The following is a 6,000-nucleotide window of genomic DNA, read 5'->3' as shown; positions in this document are numbered from 1 at the left end:
CATTTCTTTCACCAATTCCAAAATTTCCTATAGTTCCCCTTTCTGCGCTGTTTTTTCTTTTTCCAACCTTAGCATTGAAGTCCCCAATAATAATAGTGTAGTGGGCTTTCTGCTCATCTAGAAGACTCAATTTCGGTGTACATTTCTTCAACCTCTTCATCATCATGGCTCGAAGTTGGTGCATAAATCATTATAACCTTTAGCTCAGGGGTGGGCAACTTTTTTCGTCAGCGGGCCGAATGAAATTTTCATATCATGATGCGGGCTGAATGAAATTTTCGCATCATGATGCGGGCCGGAATAGATTGAACGATTTAATTTAAAAAAATCAGAACCTAAAAAATGTTATATTACTTGAATTACCAAATTATTAATGTATTTTTAAAAAAAATATCTGAATGTCCAATTATCATTGAAAATGCGGCATTCGGCATCAATTTTTCTTTTTTTTTTAATTGGCTCATTTTATGGGCTATAAATTGTATTAAATTGAAAATTGTAATAATTAGAAAAGGCATAAAACATAAAATATCTCGCACCAATATTATTTTTTTAATAAGAAGTCAAACCCAAAGGAATTTCGTTCGATCGATGCTACAATAATAATTAGGAAATAACTCTTTGACGCGCGCTGCGTAGAATCACTTGGTTACTGTTGTACTGGCCGCGATTTCCGATTGAACCGAACGTTTACGGCGAGTGTAGTCAGGTATGGATTTTCTATATTTATGCATTTACCGAGGGGGCCGGATTCAACATCGTCGCGAGCCGGCTGTTGCCCACCCCTGCTTTAGCTTGTATCTTTTAGAAATCTCGAGTATTAGTCTTGACACCCTTGGTGATGAGCTTTTGGATCCCAAAATGTTGTTTTTAAAATCTTTATGGACCAGAAACCCAACTCCACCTTCACTCCTTTCACTGTTTCCATTGGTGTACAGATTTCCACTTGATAAACTTATGTGATTCATTTCTTCTTCTTGTTACAGCCAAACCGATGATATTCCAATTCACATTTTCTAATTCCTTCTCCAGCTCTAATATCCTGTCTTCACCGATGAGTGATCGTACGTTATAACAGGCCAAGTTCAGTTTCCGTGCATGGCAGCCCGGTCGTACCCAGAGATTCTTAGCACCCTCTGCTTCCACTCTGATCCTCTCGCTGCCGTAAGAGGGAGAGTGAAAGCTGCTGGGGACTGAGGGCCATTTGTTTTGTCGTGCTGTCATATGCTGGAGGATTTGGTCTTTTCCTCTTCACGCTGACCAGGCGTCTTGAAGAGAACCATTCTACACGTTCGTTGCCACCTAAGTGACATAACAGGGCTTACCATTGAGGTGTGCATGAATGGATTTTAGGGAGGCAGGCCAACCGGACTTCTCCAAAATCTTCTGTAATAGAGAGATATTGGATCCATCAATGTTTTAGGTTGAGTGTCTGATAACACACAGGATACCTGTTCCCGTCTAAGCCCCGTGTTATAGATACACGAGTTGAAATCAGCTTCCCAAGTGTAGTAGTGAGCACCTTTAATATATTCAACTTTTTAAGGCAGGTTTTTAGAAGAGCCTTTTATGTGTTTCAGGAAGTTAAGTTTTCAGTCAAAGACTACACACTGAAAATTAAAGTTAGGTAGTATAGTTACTGCTTGATTTTCTAATCTAAGATTTGGATCCAGGTGTATGTTATGTGTTTATATTGTAATAGTGTTTCGAAGTGAGATTCAAAAACTATTATTTCTTGTCCACATCGACATGACTTTTATCTATCATTCCCATGCTTGGGAAATGGCAAGAGATACCAAAATCATCAGTGTACAAGGTGGGAGTGAATGTTGGAGGTAGGCCCTTTGTTACTGTATAAATAGAGTAGTACTGAGCTGAGTGGTTTTTCCAGAATGAATTGAAGAGATTTTTTAATTCCAATTTGAATGGAATGGTGGTTTAAGAAATGTGTGATAAATTTAAGGGGTACCACGATGAAGTGCTCATTTTGTAAAATCCATCCCGAATATTTGTTTCTGTTACTGTTAACAAGTTTAAGGTGGTGGTTCTCTCATAGAAGCCAAATTGGATTTACCATTTTCTCCATGATCTTACCCATGCTACTAGGAGACAATGAGTTTATAGTTATTTGCAATTGTGGGGGGTCTTTTACTGGTTTTGGTATGGCTGATAAGGTATTATGCCAACTTGGAAAGATTTTATTATAAAGAAATAGCAGTAACTGAAGAGCTGGGTCATTAATTTGGGCTATTATAATGTAATGTTATCCCATTGAGAGCTAGTGCACAAAGTTCTTTACTGACTATGGATGTTGTAGTTTGTCTAAGGTAAAGGGATGGTGGTATACAAAGTGTTGTTTATTTAAAAATTTAGACAATTTTCAGCTAAGTTTTTCAGTCTTGGAAAATAAGGTAGCAACAGAGATTTCCGTAATGATTTACCTAACATGTTTGCAATATCTTGGGGTTTTGTGATCTCAGAGCCATTCAGTCAAAATTGGAAAATTTGAATGTTAATGCCTAGAATATAATCCGTGTAGGTTTTTTTTTATATAGTGTGCATTTTTGTAGTTCATGTTATTGTAGAGGCAAAATTTTTCCATGTCTCTCCCTCCTACAATTAAGGCTGATTTCCCTTTGCTCTGGCTCTTTTAAAGTTGATGAGGTCTGCTGTCATGGGATACTTCCTAAAAGTGCTCCATGCACAATTTCTTTCCTTTTAACTTGCCTGCATTCTGAATTTGTGAGGGAATATTAATAGGCTTTTTTTTTTTTATATAGGTCTGCTGTTTGTAAATGTTTGGTTATGTATTCTACCACTGAGTTTATGGGAGTTTGTAAGATCTTTCTCCATTTAAGACCACTTGTGCTCGTACTGGTCCCAGTTTGCATTTCTAAAATTCCATTTGACGAATTGTTTGGTAGGGTAAGGAATTTTAGTGTCAAGCCAACAGATCACGTGGTAATGGGTCACTATTCAAAGGATTGCCTTGTCAAACAATCAAATATAGTATATGGCTGATAGACATAAGGAAAGGTCAACAGCTGAACTGGATCCTGTAGAGAAGAATATTCATGTGGGACTGCTGGTATTGAGGTTCATGTTGTGTTGATCCATTAATTTTTTTACAATTTGTCCCAAAGCAATGGTGACTATTAAAGTCTCCCAGGAGAGAGTAAGGATGGGGAAGTCTGTGTAACTAGTTCTTCTAGCTTTGTGTAAGTAATGTTCTGCTTCAGAGGCAGGTATAATGAGACAACCATTACTTCAAAGTTTATATTGATGCAAGCAGCCACCACTTCAAGACAAGTTCTTAATGGGATTGGTTTCAAAGGAATGTGAGAGTTCACTGATAAAGCTACTCCATCATGTGCTAAACTGTGGTTATTTGCACTACGGTCTTGATGATGAATCGCATAATTCCAAATGGAAGTATTCACTTGGAAAGATTTGTTTAGTCCTACAGTTTAGTCTTCTACCTACAAGATTTGTAGGTAGACTACAGGGCCATACGGAACAAGGTCTCCGATGTCATCAAATTTACAATGGTAACCTCTACAGCTCTATTGCGGGAAATTAATCATTGTTAATTTTAGTAGAACTGTCAGATGTCTTCCGAGGGGCAGTTGCTTCGTGATGTTCAGCTTTACATTTTTCCATTTTAGAAAAAAAAAAAAAAAAGAGGAGAAATGCTAAGAAATGCACACCTACCTGAATTCATTTCTTCTTCATTGAATATTTCTAAAATTGGATCATTTTGGGATGACTTTTCTTCTACTTCCATGTATTCTGATTTGGTCTGAATTGCATGTCTGAGATCTGGATGTATTGTTCTTTTGCTGAGAAATAGTTGGTCATACTGTTATTGGTGTATATACAACTTTCTCTGGCTTGGTGGTGTTTGTATTGAAGTACTGATTGGAGTTTGTACTGATCTTACCCAGCTACTGATTCAGTGGGTGAGCGAGCCAAGTTAGCTCTGTTTGAACAGCAACCAATATTCATCTGAGTAACTGCAGAAAAAGTTGGCTTCCGATTAGTTGGGGCTTGTATGGACTTTTTGCTTCTTAATAAGTGTGCTTGGTTTTATATATAACATTGTGCTTGGTTTTATATATAACATTGTGCTTGGTTTTATAATGCTGCATCTGCTTTTCCCATTTTCAGACAGGGTATTTTCTGGATGCAATGTGCTCCTCACCACAGTTAGAGCACATTGTTGACTTTGCTGTGCAGTTGATCCAGTTTATGCAGGTAGCCATTCCTCTACAGACAACATGACAGTGTCCGGCACTAAAGTGCTAGCACTGTAAGGGCTTCGGAATATATGGCTTAATACAACATACCTTGCTTTGATTGCTGCTGGTGATTTAAGAATGTCAAAAGTAAGGATTATGATTCATATAGGGACTAATACACCATCCTGGTTCCTCATTATCAGCTGACATTTATAATGCCTTGTTCTTGTAGTCCCTACATTAATTCATCATAAGATAGGTTAATGATGTCCCACACAGTGATAAAAATGTATTGAAAGTAGAACGTGAGGAGACAGTAATCAGAATTCCTCCAAATACTGTGGTTTTCTGCAGCCATTCAGATTGTTGGATGTTACTTGCTTCTATCAACAGGTGTCCTGATCTTAATCCAAAGAGAGCCTGGGGCGATCCTATTGTGCTTTTCCAGGTACTTTTGTATAAGGAAAGGTGAAAGCTTACTGATGGTCTGGTCAGCTGTCAAGTGCAAAATGAGAAACATGGGAGCAGTAATTCTCTCCATGTCTGTCTTATGTTACTTTTCAGATTAGTAAAATAATAAGAGGATCTGGATGTATTGTTTTGAATATTTTTGTTAGATTCTTTTAATTGCGTTAATTTGATTTTTAATTGTTTTAAATTGATTTGAATTGTGTTAAATTGATTATTTATTTATATTTTACTCTAATGTACCGGTAAGTTGTCGATTTTTTCGTTTTTTCCGTTTTAATTTCTGGAGGGTATCATATGGAAGTGTTCTACGCACTATATTGAGGTAAACTCCTCTTATTATTTTACTAATATTATTATCAACATAGAACATATTGAGTAGTACAGCTCTGATTCATACTATCTAGTTACTTTTCAGAGAATGAATCAGGTTCATTATGTTGTTGTCCTGATATATTTGGATAAATCAATCCTTCAGTTTTTTGGATTTTAGGCTTCTTTTGCTCCTTTCAGTCCAAGGATTACTTTTCCTTCTAGGTTTCTGGTCCTACCATGGTGGAGGCAGGAGCAGTGCTACAAGGTGACTAAGAGGTTGAGTTATAACAAAAAATAAACAGAAGGTAAATTTTCCTTTCTGGGCCTTTGCCTACATCTTGTTAGTGCAAAAGGGCTAATTTACAGTATAAAATAAAGAAAACTATTTGGAACACACTGGAATAACCGCTTGGTCACAGAAATGCCTGGCACTTGTGGCCATGGTACTGTGATTGATACTCCCTGAGATGTGGCTCAAATAGATGTTGAGTACTTTGTCAGTTTTTATTTAGATGAGGATCTCTCTCCAGAACACATCTGTTTGACAAGATGGCCTGCCAACCCTTCAAAAACTCCCAAACAAAGAAGAGTGACATTTATCCTATGGGCTTCTAATAATTCATTCTCACCAGTAGATTGAATTATCAGGTATCAAAGTTTCTGTTTCTTTCTTGTGGTTTATATTATCTTGATCATTTTTTTTGTCAGTGCTGCAAAAGCCTGTGGTTTCCTTGTGCTATATAGAGAATACTATTAATATATCTGAATTTTTTGATAGGAACCTTGTTGAGGTTCCAGAAGAAGGATTTATGTTATCAAAAAAATTTTTTTTTTCTTTGGTTCAGTACCTGGGCCCTTCACCAACCACAGAACTCGAAGGGACATCCACTACCTAACAAGCAACAAATGTGCTTGGGAGTGGGAACTCAGGGCTATCCAAGGACACCCACACCACTGCTGCCATCCTCAATTCTGTCCC

Source organism: Mastigoproctus giganteus, chromosome 7 (genome assembly GCF_048544385.1).
Source record: "Mastigoproctus giganteus isolate SK-2022 chromosome 7, ASM4854438v1, whole genome shotgun sequence".
Classification (NCBI taxonomy): domain Eukaryota; kingdom Metazoa; phylum Arthropoda; class Arachnida; order Uropygi; family Thelyphonidae; genus Mastigoproctus; species Mastigoproctus giganteus.
Note: the sequence above shows the minus strand (reverse complement) of the source record.